This window comes from Onychomys torridus, chromosome 2, assembly GCF_903995425.1.
Source record: "Onychomys torridus chromosome 2, mOncTor1.1, whole genome shotgun sequence".
Lineage (NCBI taxonomy): Eukaryota > Metazoa > Chordata > Mammalia > Rodentia > Cricetidae > Onychomys > Onychomys torridus.
The window spans coordinates 94,064,632-94,086,131 of NC_050444.1; the positions used below are offsets into that span (position 1 = coordinate 94,064,632).

General features: G+C 36.8%; 1 protein-coding gene across 39 annotated transcripts in view; it reads right to left on the reverse strand.

Annotated features, from left to right (window-relative positions):
- Ptprd (protein tyrosine phosphatase receptor type D) overlaps positions 1 to 21,500 on the reverse strand; it is a 2,001,112-nt gene that overhangs the window by 392,432 nt on the left and 1,587,180 nt on the right. The window contains exon 1 of one of the 39 annotated variants that reach the window (XM_036177108.1): positions 7,067 to 7,127. The exons of the other annotated variants lie outside the window; for them this stretch is intronic. The gene's annotated coding sequence lies outside the window, so the exon portion shown is untranslated. Of the gene's footprint in view, positions 1 to 7,066; positions 7,128 to 21,500 lie in introns of those variants that run through there. 39 annotated transcript variants of the gene reach the window in all.

Here is a 21,500-nt window from a genome sequence, read left to right on the forward strand (position 1 = left end):
ACATCTCTCAGCACACCCATTTTACATATTACCATCAAGTTCTTTTTATGTATTATTTTCTGTTTAATATTTAGCAGGGATACAAGCAGGCTAAAAGAAGAAAAGGCAGGTGGATGAAAAGGTAAATTCACCCAAATACATGGGATGCTTATCCAGGAAGAAAGATGCCAGACCAAATGCACTTTAGTATAAAGCTGCTGAGGATAATCTGGCCTTATTGAAAGAAAAAAAGAAGACACACAATGGTTGTTTTTCAAAAGCAGTTGGTATTATAAAGTGATTTGACAATATAGCACTAAAATTTCCCACAGCAATAAAAGCACTATGCATCTCCGATAGCAAGATGTGTCAGACAAGCAATGATAAAAATATTTTCCCATAAATCTCTTTGAAAAAAAAGTATACTCAAGCCCTCCATGAAAACAAGGTTTTGCAAAATATTGTTACTTTTATTGTGCTTCAATAAAATCTTTTAATGAAGTGCACAGTATAGATATCCAAAAAAGGAAGTTTAAAGTCATTAAAAGCATACTAATGAATGAGATGCTCTAACTTTCTCAATACCAAACTTTCCAGATACCAGTTATAAAATGAATAGCCACATAGCTAAAAGAAAAAGAAATATCAATGAAACTTCAATAAAACTCCATGGCTGGATGGAAGCTTCATATACCTCATTGGGCAGTGGACTGAGAAGGTAGAGAAGAAACAGGAACAAACCCAGGGAGCTTGGGAGGAGTGGTGCTACACACACGTTTGCAATTATGGAGTGAGAATGGAATGCCTACATATCGGGGGATCAAAACACACACACACACACACACACACACACACACACACACACACACACACAAATTCCATTTTCTTTAAAACATTTCCTCCCTTTTTGGCCTGAATAATTTTTATACTACAGACTCCCTTATCTTTTTATCATATTTTCTTTAATGTTTCATGTCACAGGTATTAAGGCAATAGATGATCATATTAGCTCCCTGAATTTTTCAAAAGCCACTTCTTCTAACTGCAAGTCTCACTACAGGCAAGACTACTCATTATAGCAGATTTTGTCACTTAAAAACTTGTTACTTCAGTGCATACATCCCATAGATTAATAATGAGCCTATATTGCACTTACAAACACAACATGCTAAAAATAGACATGGAAATATATGTGATACCTTACTAACTTTTAAGATACTAACAAGCACACAATTTTAAAGGTGATCTTCAAAATAGAAACATAAATTCTATATATTTTTATAAGCCACAAAATAAGTAGGTGGAACCTGCTGCCATAGACACCATGCAGCTTATATTTTCATATATATGTTGATGATGACAGAAAAAGGAGCATCTATACTACTCTGTCCATCAATTCCTTTCTGGATTCAAATGCTTAATGTGTCAACTAAAAGGCTCTGTGTCTATGCAGTAGCTAATGTCAACATGACGTAATGCACAGGATAAAAAGACACTGGTATTATTTGAGATTTCAAACAATGCCTTTTTCTTATCAGTATAAGCCACCAACACTAACCTACACACAACTGGGTTTTGTTTGGAAAATTACTAGTTTTGTTCTTTTGTTTCAAGAAAAATTTGAATACAAGGCAGGATTAGACTGGTGCAAGAGTCATGTAACAGTACACAGGACAGTGAGGTCTCTGATACTGGCACAGTGTTCTGTGTACAGATAGGATCAAACAGGCAATATAAAAGGGAGAGAAGAGTGTGTTAGCAACACAGTGGTCAGGTGCTTTCCTAGCATGTTAGAGACCCAAGTTCAATCCCCAAGGCAAGACAAAACAAGATAAAAGGAAATTAGAGGCATCTGGTAATCAACGTAAGGAAATTTAAGCAATGTAATGTGGTAAAGACTATGTGAGCTATGAACAGAAGGAGTTTAGATAGGTGATGTGCTGGGGAAGGGCCTTGAAGAAATGGCAGGCAAGCCTGAATATGAAAGAAAGAATGGTGAACATTGTTGGCTGAATGACAAACTGCCCAGACAGAGGCTCAGGAACAGACAGAAGGTCATGTAGTAGAGTCAGATGGCCTTGGTGAGAATGACCTGGAAGGCTGGGAAAGCAAAGTGTGCCCAGATCACACAGGGAGTGATGGCCACAGTGGAGAGACTGGATTTCATTAAACATTCCTAGACAGACATTAGACGGCTTTTTGGTGTGCAGTAAAAACTCTATTGACATTTAGATTACTTAGATGGTCTTCCCAGTGGCCAGGTATGGATGCCCTTGCCTGCCAGCAGCTGCTCACCCCTAAGTCACATTCAGATATAGTCACTATGGTCTACTGTAGAATCTTTTGAACCCTGAAACCTTCTCTCAAATCCACTGCTCTGTTCACTGGCCTTCTCTTCTCAAGTCTCCTTAAGACAATCAGAAAAAAATGTGTTGCTTTCTACGGGGTGGATCAGCCTTGCCTGTTTCTCCCCAACAACATAGTCTAAAGAAACATTTATTTTTTTCCTTCCCTATAATCTCCCATGGAGAAGTTTAACACACTTTAGAATTTTTACTTGAAAAGCAAAGTCCCTGATGTTAGTTCTCATTTGTGTCCTGAAAAACGCAAATGGAAAGAAATAAGCTTTCATGTACAAAGAACTGGTGGGCAGATCAGGCCTCTGTGGTCAAACTTTTAAATCTCTGGTTCCGGAAAGGCTTTCTCCACTTAACATGGTTTTATGTTTCTACAGTTTTATAGATCAAAGAATTTTTTTTTGTTTTCTTTTTTTTTTATGTTTTTAAAGCTTGTAATGATAGCAGTGATGCCGATATCCAACAATAAACTGCAATTCAGACAAATAGAAAGCAAGACTTTTCCAATAATTAAAAGGAAAAAAAAAAGTTTCTTTTAAGATTTAGAAACCAGGTCCAGCTGTGAGTCAATTGCCAAAGTGCTTCAGAAATGAAGTCCTCTGTCCTAGGGATGGTCTTGTCACAAGCCTTTGCTCCAAGGTAAAGAAATGGACCTAACACTGTGGCTTAGGGAGTTGAGTGCTGAGTTTAAGAACTTCCAAAAAAGACTTTACATTTGCTGATCTGAGGAATTCCAACAACTACTTCCATGTAGATGATCTCAGGTTCCCTGTGTGAGGAGAGACATTGTGGGAGAAAAGATCAGCCACCCTACAACCTCTCAGAGCAGTCAATATCTCCAGAAGATCCAGTCAAGATGTACTAAGTATGGCAACCATTGCACTACAGCCTCACAGAGCCTGTTCATTGAGTTAGGAAGACAAGTACACAAACACTGTGTCAAGTTACTAAGATTTAGGATGTTACATAGCAAACTCTAAGGGCAGCAAGTGTTTATTTTGTTTTGTTCTTTTTACTTTATCCACAATAAAACAAAGATAAATCAGTGTGTTTTCTTTGGTATATTTAGTCACTAAGGCAAACAGGCTTCTGACTGTTCCATGTAAATTCATTTGGCTGCCGGATAGCAGTTAGCTAATAAAATTACTGCTGCTGGCTTTAGGATGTTTAAAGTGCAGCACATTGTTCTGTGATAGGAAAAATCAGAAACCTGGAATTCACTCAGACTTCTCTGCTATTTTTTTTTTTAAGTTCTGAATATTTTCTGTCTCACATCTCAGACACAGTGAAATTGTCCTCACATATCTTTAGCCATTGAGTAATAGCTCATTTCATGCTGCTCTGTCCTGGTGGTCTAGCTGAAGCAATGGATGCATCTGAGTTCTCAATTGATCTCACCACATGGCATTGACATGAAATGCTTAGCATAACTATAAATGCTATTTTCCTCAAGAGGTTTCTGACCAGGGAAAAATCCCACCATTCAGTTTATGTTAATAATTGAAAAGCAGGATCTTTTTGGCCCAAGATTTTTAAGGGAATGACATTTCAACAGTATGAGTTCCTCAGGCCAATGTCATCAAACAGAATATTAGATGTATCTACTTGTATCAGAGCAAATCAACTCAACTAGTTACTAAGGTATATGAAAAATGAGAATACACAATCACAACTGAAATTAATCAACAAGTTTGGAAAGGATAATGAAGATATAGTCAATGTCAAAAATATCTACAAGCTCACAATTTAAAAACTACTTGTAACAGTGTCAGAAAATATAATAAATCAATGTAATAAAAGGTAACAAGATTCACAAACAAAAATTATATGTTAGTAGTAAACTAAAGATGACTTAAAGAAATGATTATAATACGCTCATGGTTTAAAAGATGCATTATGAGGAAGTATTGGTTTAAGTAGAAACATAATATAATACAAAGACAGGAAATAGGGCAAAATGGATTCAGGTACTGATTTACACATAACTGCATCCTTTGATAAAGTGGAAAGGGTACTTTTTTGAATCAGTGATACTTGTTCAAATAGTTATTTATATAAATGAAAATAAATGTTGAGCCCCTTCTTCACACCATGTATCTCTGGATAAGGTACATAAATACAAAAGATAAATCATATCTTATGAAAAAATATAGAATACATTTCTCCATGAGCTAGCCAAGATTTATGAATTAAACAGCAAAGTGATTGTAACTGACAAATTACAATTCAATAATACAATTTTAAAAAATCTGTTCATCAAAGGTATCATTTTAAAAAGTGTATCCACAAAGTAGAAATATTTTCAAGACATGTGTCCACCAAATGTCTGTTGCTATCCCAAGTGTTTGGGCAGGGAAGGCCCATTTTTCTTTTAGGGGTAGGCAGTTGAGACAAACGAATAAAGCATTTCATAAAAGACATTATCTTAAGGGCCACTGAGAGTATGACTGTTAGTCGCTGGGGAAATGCAGAGTATAATAATGAAAACAGTCACTACACAATCAACAGGATAATTAAAAAATAGAACTCTAACAGCACCGACTTTTACCTAGGTGTAGAAAACACATAAACTCATGCCCTGCTGAGTATGTACTGGTAAAACCTTGAAAAACAGCTTCTGCGTCAAACCCACTGTTAGATGGTTGGCTTTGTTGGAGTCGGTATGGCCTTATTAGAGGAAGTGTGTCACTGTGGTGGCAAGCTTTGGGGTTTCCTATGCTCAGAATGCTGCCCACTGAGTCAGTCGACTTCCTATGGCTTGCAAGATGCAGCACTCTTAGCTCCAGTATGCTTCCCTGCTTCCTATCATGATGATAATGGACTGAACCTCTGAAACTATAAGCCACCCCAATATAATGTTTTACCTTTAAAGAATTGCCAAGGTCACATTGTCTTTTCATAGCAACAGAAAACCCTAAGATATTAAATTTATACCCCAAAGTAATAGATGTTGTTACTACTTAATGGTACAAACCAGAAAACCATTAAAATGTCCATCAATACTAGAATAAACTGGGGTATATCAATAAATCAAGCAACTCTACCAACCAAAATTAGAACATCTAATGTGAAAAGTTGGTAGTTTTTAAGAACAGCTTATCAATACATATCTATCTAATTAGCTTTTAAATAATTTTGGAAAATTTAATTACTAAAAATAACATAAATCAATATTATGCATTAATTAGAGTAGAATTCAAAAATCTTTAAAAAATTACATAAATTCGACACAAGGGAATAAAATCATGTAATAAACCGATAAAAAAAAAAACTTCCAACAATATCCTACATCCCTTCACGACAAAAGTCCTAAAGATACTTGGAACTAAAGAAACATATCCTAACAAAATAAAAACAAAGATGATATGCAACAAACCTAGAGTCAACATTAAAGTAAGAGGGAGATAACAAAACATTTCTAAAATCAAAAACAAGGACATATACATTCAGCATTCTTATTCATTATAGTGCTGGGAATATTAGCTGATGCAATAAGAAAAGAAAAAATCAAAGGAATTCAAACAGGAAGGGAAGAAGTCACAGAATCCTGACATAGATAATCTGATGCTTTAGGAAAGAAACCCAAAAGCCTCTACAAGAAAATGTTCAGAACTAATACATATAATCAGCAAAGTATTAGGATATGAAATTAATATATGAAAACTAAAAGGAAACTGTAAACTAATAATATATGTATTGAATGTTAAGGAGGAGGAAATAATAGCATTTAGAATTCTCTCTCTTGCACACACACACACACACACACACACACACACACACACACTCCTGCAACTTGTCCTCTGATTTTCACATGTGCACCAAGGCATATGCCTACCAGCACACAATATATCTAAGTGAACAAAGCTCGAACAAATTTAAACAATTATCTCATGTTTTATATATACATCAAGAGTTTGAAGAAGCTTGATTAATGCTAAACTGCTGAGTTGTATGTAGTTCAAAAGACTATAAACAAGTACTCCCTAAAGGTCAACTCTGTAGATCCCGTATTTTAAGGCTAATATGTCAGAAACAAAAATGATTAATCCCAGGAGATAGTAATGACTTTTCTTTTGGGGTAATATAGGAGTACACAATCTTAGCAAAGCACAATAGTAAACATGGTGGAATAATAAACACAGAATGTATGTGGAGGTAGAAGACAGAATTTCAATGGTCAGGAAGGTTCTCAATTAACTAAAAATATTTGAGAAAGATGTTGAAGAACATATAAAATCTTGATTTGAGAACACAAAAGGCAATTCCACTATAAGTGTAAAAATCAGAAAACGATACATTCAAAACATTTTCAGAAACTAGTAAGTTTGCCATGTATATGTAACAGTATTTTTTTTTTATCACAACAGCAAATAAATCGCAAACCATCAACAGGAAAATTGGGGATAGAACTGAAGTTAGGAACTCCTAGTTCCTTTAATTTACAGAGAAACTTGCATCTCTTAACCTAAACCCAACCAACCAACCAACAACAAAAACACCAATGAATGGATGGTAGTGAACTTAACAATAATACATCACAATACAAGTGCATCCAAGTTACATCCACAATTATGATGAAACTATAATCTCATTTGCCACACACAGCATTCCACACTTCTGATTTCTCTAGGATCGGTGTCTTTGAAGAACACCTGGCATCTGCCATGAAATCTGAAGTTATCATAATCCAGAAGGAGACTGCTGCTTAGGCTGAGAGCTGCTCTCCTCACCTTGTCACTATTCGTTTCTGGAAGGCTCTAGACACAGTTGCTGACACTGCCATGCTGCAAAGTCCATCTGTGTGGAACAAAAGAGCCACTGCCTCCTCCCTGCCTCCACATCAGTGACCAAACAAAGCACATTCAAGTCAATGACACAACAGGGGTTTTGAGAGAAACATCAGTCCCTTGTCAATAAATCCAAGGTAAAATTCCATCTACCTTCCTCAAATGGGGTTCCATGAGATAGTTAATGCCCTGCTTGATGTGAGTGTCACTTCTTAATTCTACCAAGGCTGGCACAAAGCTAGAACCATTCTAGATGCACGGGATAAAAGCTAATTCATCACATACTACTGATGCCTCAGAGAATTAAGACTCAATTTCCCTAAGAGTTCAGGGTGGAAGGAGATGGTATATGTATCATTTTAAGAAAAACAAAAACATAACTATAGACCCATGGATCCAACACCTCACTACACTGTTGAAGAAAAATAAAACAGCCTGGAGCAATGCTTCATTGAATTTTATATAGATTTTGGGATGCCACAAAAAAGTAGCAACACAAAAGAGTGACCAACAATATTACAAGCAATAAAATGTGTTCAGAAAAGCATTTTCTGGCTTCACAGTTAATAATTATGAAGCTCATTTAAGATTCTTGAGGATGGGCATTAGCTTTCTGTCTTAGAGAATGAGACAAGAAAAATTACCTTCTGAAACATTTAAAAACCGGCATGAAACAGAACTTTGATTTCAAGTAAGTTTAGTACAACTTAAGAGGTGTCTACCTTAAGGCTAATTAATCTCACAAAGAGTTCTCCATAAATGATTTATCTCATTGTTCAGACAAGAAAACTGAAGTCCAGAGAAGTAACTGGTATTTCTCTAAAAGGGTCAGCACAAGTACTTTTGAGAGATGTCTCTTCTAACTGCCAGTACTGCCTATCTCCCTAAATAGCCACTTAGACAAAAGACAGACAGACCAGGACTGTTGATATCAGTGAAATGTGGCCCTGATTTGTTTAACTCCTGATACCTCAGGAGTGGATCTTACTAAGAGACAAGAGTCTTCACAGAGTTAAGTTAAAATGAGTCATTAGGATTTCCTGAACCTCAATATTTCACAAGAAGAGGAATGTTAGACACAGCTATCTCAAGAGAAAAGGAAGTGGACAGTGTGTGAGAAGACCCATCAGGCAAACGGCCATCTACTCAGTCAAGAGGAAAGAACAGAGATGGATTCTTCTCTTGTTGTGGCTATAGCTCTGTATAAATAAAATGCTGATTGGCCAGTAGCCGGGCAGGAAGTATGGGCAGGACAAGCAGAGAGGAGAATTCTGGGAAGTGGAAGGCTGAGGCAGGGAGACACTGCCAGCTGCTGCCATCAGTACCAACCTGTAAGATACTGGTAATCCACGAGCCATGTGGCAAGGTACAGATTTATAGAAATGGGTTAATTTAAGATAGAAGTACTAGATAGCTAGAAGCCTGAGCCATTAGGCCAAACAGTTTAAATAATATAAGTCTCTGTGTTTACTCAGTTGGGTCTGAGTGGCTGTGGGACTGGCAGGTGAGAGAGATTTGTCCTTACCGTGGGCCAGGAAGGACTGGATAAAACTCCAGCGACATTCCCTCAGTCTCCAGAAGTAATGCGCTTACTCTTTGAGTCATCCTGTTTTAGTAAAGATTTTCCAGAGGAACAGAACCAAGAGTGTGAGGAGGAGGAGGGGAAGAGGGGGGTATGTAATAAGCCAAATTGCACCTGATATTCCCAAACCCCATTAGTTGACGTTGGCTGCCTCAACATCATAAGTAGTCCCAGAATAGCTGTCTCTTGGTAGAGAGCAACAACAGGCAGTTACTCAGTCCACAGGGAACACTGCCTCAATGGTCCCAATTTAGTACCAGGAGTCCTGAAAGTTTTAGGAGAGCTGCTAGGTTCATTACATGATTGAAAGCTTGGAAAGCTACTGTCAGGGAAGGAATCATCAGGACAACAAATCAATAAGACCCCTAAAAAAGAAAGCCATGTCAGCAAAAGTCTCCAGAACTTCCTTCTGAAATTGGCTTTTTATATGGGCTGCTGTCAGAGGGTACCATCCACCATCAGGTCTGACATTGATCAAGGCACTAGGGACACTTCTTTAGTGATGATCACTATTCAGGTGGTTCTAATTTATAGCAAATTGACATTAAAATCACCCATATGTCCCTTGAGCCTAGACAATACCTTTCTGTCACTTAAACCAGCCAGTGTGTAGCATTCTGTTGAAGCAGCACCAGCAAACTGAAAAATATACACAAATACTAAATAAATTTAAGTTTAAAAATTACCATTCACAGTCACCAGCTAGCCAAGTACAGAATAATTTTCTATAATTCTAGAATGTTTACATGCCTGGTGTTATTAAAGCTTAAAACTGAAATAATTTAACACTATCTATATAAAGGAATGAAATTCTTACATTCCTTATGGTAAAAAAATAATAAATCTATAAAACCTATTGTCAGGTTAAATATTTTGATGTACTCAATCTATGATGAATGCTAACCCACAGGCTTTCTGACAATATTTCAGTTCTTAAAAATTATTATGATTTGTATGTATAAATACCCATATTTGATTAAAAATTAATAAAGATAAAATCCAGACAGTAAACCTATATTAATTACTTGTAATCTTAATAGGTAACAAAATGGAACATTTTCTCTTCCTAAGAAACTTCACACTATTTCCAAGTAAATGGCCTCTTGGGGATGGCAAGACGCTCAGTAGGTAATAAGTGATACATGTCACCTGACAACCTGAGGTCCAGTGCCCACATGGTGGAGAGAGAGACTCTTCTGAATCCATACATGCAGTGTGGACATACACACACACACACACACACACACACACACACACACACACACAAGATTTTTAAAAGAAAATTGCATCTTATATGCAAAAAAGACGTTTAATAAAATGCATTAACTATTCATGATATTAGGAAAAAGGGAATAAACCTCAGCAAAAAGGAAGCCCACAAACATCATAATTCTAAATGAAAAAAAAAGCAAGCATTTCCATTAAAATCATCAGCAAAACAAGCATGTCCACTCTCTTTCCTCCTGTTTAATACACTACTTGACTTCTGATCTGAAATAAGACTAATGAAGAGTATAAGGGAATATCAATAGTAAATGCAGAAATCAAATTATCTTTATTTGCAGATGATGATTTCATACATTAAAAAGCCTTACGGAGTCTAACAAGTCTAACAGAAAACTCCTACCACCAAAAAATACATTTTTCAAAGTAGTAGCATACAATTTTAATATGTAAAAATAAGTAGTATCCCCATGTACAAATCACAAACACACCAATAAGGAAAATAAGGAAACAATACCATTAACAATTGCTTCAAAAATTTATCTGGGAATAAATCTAAGCAAAGAAATGAAATATTTGTATGATGAAACTTTAAGACACTGAAAAAAGAAAATGAAGATGATCCCAAAGATGGAAAGATCTCCCTTGCTCATGATTGGCAAAGTTAATATTGCAAAATCTACAGTTTCAATACAATCCCCATCAAAATTCTAACACAGTCCTTCACAGAAATTGAAAAAGATCTTAAATTTCATAGAAAAATAAAAGACATAGGTTAATGAATACAATCATGAACAACAAAAATCTGCTTGAAGTATCACCATCCCAGATTTCACATCATATTACAGAGCTACAGTAATGAAAACATCATGACACTGGCATTAAAACAGACTCATTGGCCAATGGAATAAGTGAGGATGCGCACATAAACCCATACAAAAAGACAATGGTACACACTGGAGAAAAGGCAGTTTCTTCTGTGACAAATGGTGCTATTTAAACTGGATAGCTACATGCAGAAGAATGAAACTCTATCCCCATCTCTCACCAGCACAAAAATTAACCCCAAGTGGATCAAGGACCTCAGAAAAACACCTGAATCAGATATAGAAGAAAGAAGGGAATCTGGCTGAACCTACTGGCACGAGGAAGGAGTTATCAAGAGGAGAAAAGCACAGACACTAAGAACAACAATTAATAGTTGGGATCTCATGAAACTAAAAAGCTTATGTACAGCAAAGGATGTTATCACCCAAGTCAAGATGTAGCCTCCAGAAAGGAAGAAAATTCTTACTAATTTTATATCTGACATAGGGTTATTATCTAGAATGAACAAAGTATTCAGAAAATTAAACAAGAAAACCCCAATTAAAATTTGGGCATAGAACTAAATAGAGTTCTCAAAAGACAAAATACAAATGGCTGAGAAACAACTGAAAAAAAATGGTCAACATCTCTAACCATCAAAAAAATGCAAAATAAAATTTGTTGAGATTTCATCTCACCCAGTCAGAATGGCTAAAATTAAAATAAACAAACAAACAAACAAACAAACAAATAAATAAATAAATAAAAGACAACAAATGTGGGAGTGTACATTAAAAAAGAGGAACAATTATTCACTGCTGGTGGGAATAACCAGTTTTGAAATCAGTGTGAAGGTTCCTGAAAAGCTAAAATTATCCAGCAATACCATTACTGGGTGTGTACTCAAAGGACTCCATATCTTATTCCAGAGATACTGCCTTATCCATGTTCAATACTGCTTTATTCATAATAGCCAAGAAATTGAAAACAACCTAAACATCCATCACCTGATGAAAGGATATTGAAAAGGTGGTATATTTACACAATGGAGTATTATTTATTGCTCAGAAAAATGAAATTTTCAGGTAAATGTATTGCAATAACATTCACACAACTTGTACAAGTCTAAGCCAAATCAAAGCCCGGAACAGAGGGGGAAGTTGTGCATACAATTCAAGACCAATCATGGAGCTATTGGCAATTGTTAGCTGCTAGAACAAAGGTAACAGATTTTTTTCACAATGTGTGTAACCCCTAGTAAGTCCACTGTACTCCCAAAGAAGACCTATTGGTCTTGAAAAATTAAAAAGAAAGGATACAAAGTTGGGAGGGTATGGAAAGGGGGTGGATCTAGGAAGACTTGAGCGCTGAATATGATAAAAACACACATTGTATAACACTATGAGAAAATTAATAAAAAAGAGAAAATAGCACCTTCCAACTTCATCATATTATGAGTCATATTCATAAACTATGATAAAGGTCTATCACTAATTTTGAAGTTGGTGGTGATGAAGATGATGATAAGCTTATTATCATCAATGAGATAATAAGGATATGAGGGATCGTTAATAAGAAAGATACATGGGAAACTGTCCAATGAATGTTAGCTAATTTGTTGTTATTACTGTTATTAAACCAGTTTTTTTTTAAGCATTTCATTTGGGGACTAGAGAGATGGCTCAGTGGGAAAGAGCACATAATGGTCTTACAGAGGACCTGAATTCAATTTCCAACACCCACATTAGATAGCATGGGCACCTGCACACACATGGACATTCTCACAAGGAGACACACATGTACAAACATTTTTAAAAATAAAAATGAAACTTCTAAAAGTGCAGTTTATTTTAAATCTAATATCAAATGTAATAATACTCAAAAATTATATTTATTTAATATCTCATTAAATTTTAATGGACTAAATGTAACTATAAATTTAGATTTTAATAATGTTATTTGTTTTATTCTCTAAATAATTTGAAGAAAGTGATAAAGATAAAAATAAATATATGTCATAATCAGGAATCTCACTCTAAATTAGTTTTCCTGAGGAAGCAACAGCTTTTTTTCAACCATATAATCAGGAGATATTTAAGATCATGGTGGTACTTTTCAGTTGTTGGGTTTTGGTTCTTTTAAGCTTAGGATTCTCTCCCCCCTTCATCCCCTCACTGTTTTTAATGTATTGTGTGACTGTCTACATCTCAGAAAGTCTGACAATCTGCCCTTTGCATCACAATTTTTTCGCACTGTCACATCTCCACAGTCATGTCAATGAATCCTCTAATTTCACTTAGTCTTCCTCATTCTCTCCAAATTCCTTCTATCCCTCATCATAGCCCCTTCCAATCACTTTAAGTATTTTTTCCTCCCACCTCTTCCTGATGCCAATGTCTTCCTGCTGCTTCATAGCCATCAATCTTCTCCCTTCTTGGTCAGGAAGGAAAACATCTGTTCAACGTTCTTTCCTGGTCACTGTAATAAATCTTCCAAAGGAAAGCACTGTGTCTTTTCTTCCTCAGTCTCGGAACAATTTTTCTGTTCAGCTGAAACATGGATTCATGGCATCATGCCAGGTTTTTTTATCCTTCTACACCACTGTTTAACTCCTAAGGACTTAGGCAGATACTATGTGTTAAAAGATGCATGGTCAAAGTTTATCCTGCTGTGGTTTGAATAAGGAAATTCCCCAATCACTCAAGTGTTTGAACACTTGGTCCTCAGTTGGTGGTGCTACTTTAGGAGACTTACTAGATGGAGTACGTCACTGGGAGTGGGCTGTGTGTATTAATAGGTTGGTCCTAGCTTCCTGAGAGTAAATACAATGTGACCAGCCAGCTTCCTGCTCCTGCCACTATGTCTTTTCTGACTGGTGGCTCCTATTCCTCTAGAATTGTAAGCAAAGGTAAATCCTTCTCTCCAAATCTGTTTTTATGGGAGTATTTTGCCACCAATGCAAAAGAAACTAAGACACCTGGGTGCTTTAGAACTAGCTGATTATTTTCGGATCTGTACTTTTAGGTGTGTTTTGCTGTAACTGATCAACAGTGACCTTCTTGAGTTGAGGCATGACCTTTCTGTAATCTCAGTGTCTAGATTTCTTAATAGAGGGAGCAAAGGGATGTAGGAAGGTTTATGGCAGCCTAGATAAACTAACTACATCAGATGGGAAAGCTCAACACAATGACTGAAAAACTAGTGCAGCAGCTTTTCAAAATGACAGTTACTCTGTCTGGATCTCAGCAATATAGGAAGCACTCGGTCACCCATTCTGTTCCTGTGGTTATGTGATAAAGGAATTTCTCTTTGGATTTTAATGATAGCCATCTGTCATCTTATTTTGTAATATTACTCAATTCTCTTTTTTGGGATTCATGGGATGTTTGTATTGTGATTCGAGTAAAATGGAAGAGATTGTACTGAGAACTTGATGCATAGGCCAGGTTGACCCCCAGCACTCAGAAATCCACCTGGCTCTGCGTCCTGAGTGCTGGGATTGAAAACATGCACCACCACTCCTGGCCTAATACCTTTTTAAAAGGAAATGCTTAGAATTAAAACACATTTCTTACATATATCTATGTATGAAATACATGTTTGTATATAGTGTCTAATGCAAATGATATTAGAGTTTCTTTAACTTCCTATACTTAAATAAGAGATAAAGGTAAGTGAATTAACATTCTATGTTTTAGGATTTGTTTTGTTCCCTATTATTTTTTCTTTGCTTTTGCTGCTAACCAGTTTTAAAGAAGTATTTGTTTTAAATTGAATATTCTAGTCAAAAATAACAAGAATATGGTTTCATTCCTTTATTCCTAATGTATTCCTAGTCATATCTAAATGTTTTCGATTTCTTTAGTCTTTTTCATTCTCAGATTCCAAAATGCAGAAACAGAGACAGCCTCAGTGTCCACACATACTCTCTCTCCCTTTCTTTCTCTCCTCATTCCCCTCTATCTTCATCTTTCTCTCCTGTTGGTGAAGAAGTTCCCTTATTGACAAGGGAAGCTATCACTTTGACTCGTAACAGTAGTACATACTTCCCTTTGATAGGTAGATGGATTCAGAGAAAGCATTGGTTCTTTTAGACAGGTACCCACCACTGCTTCCTGCTAAAGAAAATCTTTTATTATCATTGTGACTTGATACAAGTAGAACACAGATTAAGGTTAGAGAGTGCCTGCTTGCTTTGTGTGGTACTAGGGGTTTACCCTGGCTTTGTGTACACTAGGCAAGCACCTTTCCAGAACTCTCTCTCCCTGTGAGTTCTGATTGTGAATTTTGATGACTGAATTGATTCTGCTTTGACTCTAGAGGATTCTGCCCAGCACATATTAAGTGTATCTTACAGTTTACCTAATAAATTAATCATTTAATCTCTAATAGTGGTTTTCACTGAAATAATTATAATTTGAGGGAGCTATGACAGCAATGCTTTAACCATCTCTTCTGTCTTAATTGTGAGACAGAGCTACATGTAAGAAAATTTAAAATAAAAGATGATGACATTTCTGTGCCTAAAAAACAGCTCAGCTAACAACTCTTTCTAAATTGAAGTAGAGATAGTTGCCTAGGTTATCCCAACAAGGTATCTCGGTAATTGCCAAGCAATGGTAGGACAGGAAATAACTTTTAAAATTGGAGCTATAAAGAGAGACTGAGATACTCCAGCATAAAGAAGAAAACTGTCAAAAGCAGTGGTTAAATAAAGAATAATCTAGGAAAGTATATTGTATACAACCAACTTGGAATAGAAAGACTTCTTATTCCACCATCAATTATAAAAATGTCCTTGAATGGCTCTTTTCATGAAACTCCATGTCACAGTCGATTTTTGTTTGAAATAACTATTAGTGGAGAGGGCAATCAAAGTAAGAAAAAGCTAAGCACAGAGGTTCTTCCATGGGATTTTACACCCAAAGCTGCAACTCAAAGCAGAAGGCAAAGGTTAAAAGAACTCAGATCCATCAAAAACATCCTGGAAGGGACTACAGTCCTAAAAGATACTGCTAATTACTGACTGTAAAGCCTACTGGCACTGGCAATTTTATAGTGTGATCATACTGTGAATAATAATCCTGGTCCAAGAAAGATAAATTGAAAGATGCAGGGTTGATGAAAGAAAGGAGTAGAATGATGCTGAATGCTATGGAGAAAATCCACATAAAGGGCACGGATTCTGCCACCACAGTGAACAAAGATAAGATTATTAAGTTTCAGTTTAACTACATTTGCAAAGAAGCCTAAGAGTAGAAAACACAGTCCATTATCCCCCTCTTCTCTGGCGAGTTGTAAACCAAACTCCCTTAGGCAGCATCAACACATGAACTACAGATGGTCAAGTAAACTTGGATGCCGAATTTAGGTGCATTAAAAATAGCTATTGGGGAGAAATAGTGAGAAGAGATTAGAAAATGAAAGCCTGTCTGTTTCAACGTCTAGCTAAAGACATGCAGGGGGCATGTGCATGAATTGTCTAAGAGTCTCAATATGTGCACTGTGAACACCCATTATAGGAATGTTTTCACACTGAATTGTGTCAGTATAATTCTCTGTAACCACACTTGGCATGGATGGAACTATATTGTATCTCATCTTCCTTGAAACAATGCAGATTCATGTTTGAATAATAAAACTTTGGGAATTTTTTCATGAACAGAGCATAAATAAACATCAGTTTTGTTGGAATTATATTAATGAAACTGCAGATACTAGCTTCGTGGCATGTGTAAACCATGGGGGAAACCTTCCATTTTGATAGGGTTTAATATACATCCTTTATTATTTCTTTAATTTAATCTAATTCTAAAGTTTTCCTAAGATACACCCTTAGACCTTGCTCCTTGGCAAAATCCTGTGGTGTGAGGGAGAGGATATTAAGTATCCTGCAACCAGAGACTTGGGTACCTTCAGAGGAAATTCTCTTTCAAAACTCATGGCCTAGTGCGCAAAATGAGTGTTCAGGAGGGAAATATTTATGGGCTTTCTCCAAACTTCTGACCCTTGAAATTAAAAGCACTTTCTCCACCTCTTTTCTTCTAGTTAACCCATAGGAAAAATGTCTCTCTTTATAGGAGGGAGAAAATTTTATGTGTCCAAAGATATAGCTATATAGATGAGTGATCCAATTCAGTACTTCCTCCCAAAAGCTGGCCTCCCAGTGCTGAGATAAAAGCACAGTTTACCATGAAACAGGTATCCTAGACTGTGCCTGGCCCATTCTCCTCTACAGGTGAAGAGGAAGCACCTACCAACACCAAAACGTCCCAGTTATATACACTCCTCCAGGTTGGTAGTCAACATGAGGCTAAGCCTGCTCAGGAGCCACACCTCTTACAAAGCCATCTCAGGAGCACCATCAATCAGATTTCCTGAATTGTCTGCCAAAACGGCTTCAGAGGAGGTACTATCTGGAGAAAAAGGGTCTCTAGCTTCCACCTCTTAGCACAGAGGCAAGTAGAGCCAATCAAGTCTACCGTAACCAATCTCACTGCAAATAATAACAATAATTACATACTACTTCATGTGTATAATATATGCATAAGATTATAACACATTGTTATAAATACCATTTCATTCTGAAAAATAAGAGATAGCACAGCGGAAAGAAAAGCATTTCCAAAGAAACAACTATAACTTATATCAGAATTTTGTTATTTTGGAGGACAGTATTTTCTACAAGAGAACGTTCACTGATAGCAAAAATTAAAAATGAGGTCACATGCACAAAGACAAATAATCATATGTATTTCACAAAAGACATTTTCTATTTTTATTTCTTCTTGTTAGCATATTAAATATGGAAAATTTAAGACTAAACTATTTCCCCTGGTAATTTATTTCCAGAAAGCTAATGCTTTCTAAATATCACCATTTCAGGCTTTCATTAAGAATTATTGGGAGATTGTTTCTTAATAAGGAAATGCAAATATTAAAAGTGTAGGGAGTGTTAATTACTTGAAAATGTGAAAGCATTTGCAGCATTTAAGACACACAAAAGAGCCTTGAATCCCTAAGGTTATTTCACGGCTGCACTTAATCTTTCACCCTCTATGCTCCATGGCCTTACATTAGACATGACACATGCATGGAGCAGGTTTTTTATTCTTCTTCCTACTTTACATATTTCACTGCAGTGTGAGCCATATGTTGCCCTACAAAGAATGGCATGAAAGGCTATTTGCAAGAGAGGGAACCTCTTGATTCAGATTTTAGCAACATACAAAGTCCTCTTCATTAAAAACACATTATTGTTTTGCTTCAAGGCATTTACCTTATGTTCCCAGTAATACTCTGACAGTTTAGAGATTAAAAACATCTGGAATGCAGGCATTAAGATTTTAGGGATCATGAGTCTGGCACTAAAAATATCAGCCATTATGGAATACTCAAAATAACCAAAATAACGGTCCTTTTGGTGAGATAGGGCTCAGGTGATGCATAAGTTAATATATAATCATGTAATTATTGAACACCTTTCATGACTGGACATGAGGATGCACAAGTTAAAACTTTGTCTGCAGATATCATCTACGTATAAACCAGGCAGCCTCTAGCTTGTTGTTGTGCTCCATATTAATTTTAAAACTATATTTCAGTTGTTCAGTTTGACACAGTGTTATCAACTTCTTTTTAATATCAGGAAGTAATAAAGCAAAATGTTCTTGGAGCTAATATATGACTTTTGCCATTTCTAGAGTCTAGAATATAAACACATACTGATGATTGTAAGACAGGTCTATGGGCTGAGATAGCACAATGGGCAAAAGTAGTAGAGTGACCAGGTTACTCTAACCCAACCAAGTGAGAAGCATAGACAAGCAGATCCGGGGAGCCCTTAGTAATATATCCTTTCTCAAGGGAAAAAGGCAGAGAATAATAAAGGAAGGCACCAGGCATTCTCCTCTGGCCTGTACCTGTGCGTGCATTAGCACACTCATGTGTATATGTTACACACACACACACTTCCAGAAGTATTTACAAAATATTTCACTCTCTTCATCCAAAAATAAAACATAATTCAACTACAAGTGAGGGCCAGATCTGGCAACTTCTTCTGGCACACAGATTGTATGGTCCTATCCCACTTTCTCACCCCCATCCTCTTCCTTTCTCTCACTGTCTCTTGTACTAGCTTTCCACAGCTTGAGGATTGGACAGACTCTGAAAAGCCTCAGACACTGAAGAAAAATCACTCACAGTGACCACATGAATGACTCAGAGGTGAATGTGATCAGTAGCCAAATGAGTGAGTCTAGAAGCCAGTATCTCTCAGTCAGGCCTTGAGATGGCTTCAGCTCTAGAGACATCTTGACAACAGCCTCATGGCAGAGACTCATCAACTCCTATATGCGCAATTGAGAGAGGCCTATAAGATAAAAAGTATTGTTTAAATCTGCCAGTGTTGGGTCAGGTTCATATCCAGCAGTAAATAGCTACTAGAACATCTGATCAACTATGCTAAAAAGGAAAAGGCCAGACTCTTAGTCCTTAAACCCAAGAATAGGATTTTCAGTTCTATGACACTGGAAAGGATGACACAGCATCTGTAAGCATCATTTTGTCATCTATGTACAAATGCTGTTAAAAATATGTTCATGACCTTCTACCTCTACTGAGACAAAAGAAACAAAATAGTCCAGCAACAGGGCTACCTTCAAAACCTGTCTTGGTAGAATATTGCACTGAGTATTCTTGCTCTGGATGGAAGAAGAAATCATTGTGTTTCATTATAGCATGATGTAACAGCTGCCTTTCCATTCTATATTTCAAATAAAAGGTAGAGACAATGTCACTAAGTTAAACTAAATTCAAATAATTGTCTATGTAACAGATTTAGGTAAACTATTTTCTCACACCACTTGAAACAATACTCACATCTTATAGAACCCTGCCTACAAAAACGTTCCATAAAAGCTCAAAATCACCTTTATTAGCACTTTGTTTTATTTTGTAATAGCAAAAAGTAAAAGGAGATGGTAGGGTTTGGGTGTTTGTTCCTCAGTTCAGCTGTTGAAGCAAAGCTGCAGACCTCTCCAGCTGAAATATCTGAAGGCAAGTCCCAGTTCTCTGCTGTTTGTAAAATTTACTCAGTGATGCAAAGTGCATCCCAGCTGAAAGCCATTAAGAGCATTGAGTATTCTTGAATTACTAAAAAAGGGTGAAAGGCCACATTTTGTGTGTATCTTCTCCATCCCAAAGGAAACACATTAATTAAGTAGAAAGGAAATTTTACCCTTAACATGTTTTTAAGAAGGAATATCAATTGCCGCAACTCAAAAGGTCAAGAAGACCATATCTCACAAATTCCTCAAATACCTATGTGATATGGAACAAAACAAAGCTTTATTACTTTTTTATCTCAATTTTTAAAAACAACTAAAATGTCCAGTAGACTGTAAGCTAATTTTATATAGATAGGAGAGTTTGAACAGAGGTACTCTTCATGGATGGACAATGCTGTTTCCAGGATAACTTGGGATATTAAATAAAAATTTCAGTGCTGGACACAGGATACCTTCCCTAAAGGCACTCAAAATAAAGCAGATTATTACCGTTGCTTTTGACTGCCCACCATAAGTAAACATTAAAGACACTATTGCTGAAGACACCACATATTTTGGTTACAGTGCATCAAGAAATCTCAGGAAACTCTTTCCCTGTTGGCTAACTTCACAGTGCTAGAAGGCACTACATAGGCTGCTGGAGGAGAAAAGACGCCAATGGACTAATGCAATGCTTGACTCTGAATGGTAAAATCCTGACCCACCAGGCAAAATGTACCCACTTGGTACAACAGGGAAATGTGAGCTATGAGGTAACCAACGGCTTTCTGATTGGATCTGAGGCCCTCTCTACCTGAGGCATTTCTTGTGAAGTACTGTAAACCCTGTCAAAACTATGAACGGAGAAACTGTAAGCCTTAGGAGGGGATACACCGGAATTATTTCACAAGTGTCAAATGCCCTTCTAACTTTTTGTTTATACCATGGATTTGTACTGCTCTTGAGGTTGGTCAAAAAGATTCTTTCTTGCAGGGGTTAAAGTGCTAAGAATTAGTAATTGGGAGAAATATGTGCTCACCCAGAGATAGTCCATCTATATCAATATCCTCCAACCTAGGGCTCAGGAAACACTGAAGAAAAGAGGTTGAAAGAGTGTTAAGAGCTGGAACAGGGAGGGGAAGCTAGGAAATGCCTCTTCATGGCATGACTTAGCCGTTACAAACATCAACACTCCGAACTTGTGATTACTTGCATAATGTCACACCAGCCAAAATTCCAGCATGGAGAAGGAGAGGACTCCCAAGGCCCCTTCCTGACCTGAGACTAGGCCCATCCCTATCTGAGAAGCTATTGACAGCTAATGGCTCTGAGGGAAGGAAAGTCACTTTTCTTTGGGAATGTGGTTACAGTAAAATTGTCCATGCCCCAGAGGAGGCCCTCGTCCCATTCACATATAGGCAGCACTAAGGGGATTCAAGGGTTTCCATAATAATATTAATTTTAAATCAGGGGGTATAGGAGAAGTTAGGGGAGTTACATGGGAGTAGTGCCAGGTGGATATAAACAAAATACATTGTTGACCACATCTAACCTCTCCACCCAGCAAGATCCTGCACATCTGTCTACAAGGTCTAGCCCAGTGATTCTGCCTGGCCCTCCCTTCCATGCACCCTCCACTACCCTACAGAATTCACCCCTGACCCACATCCATGGCCTGGGCCTAGTCTGTTCACACAGCCTGCTCAGCAAGTGA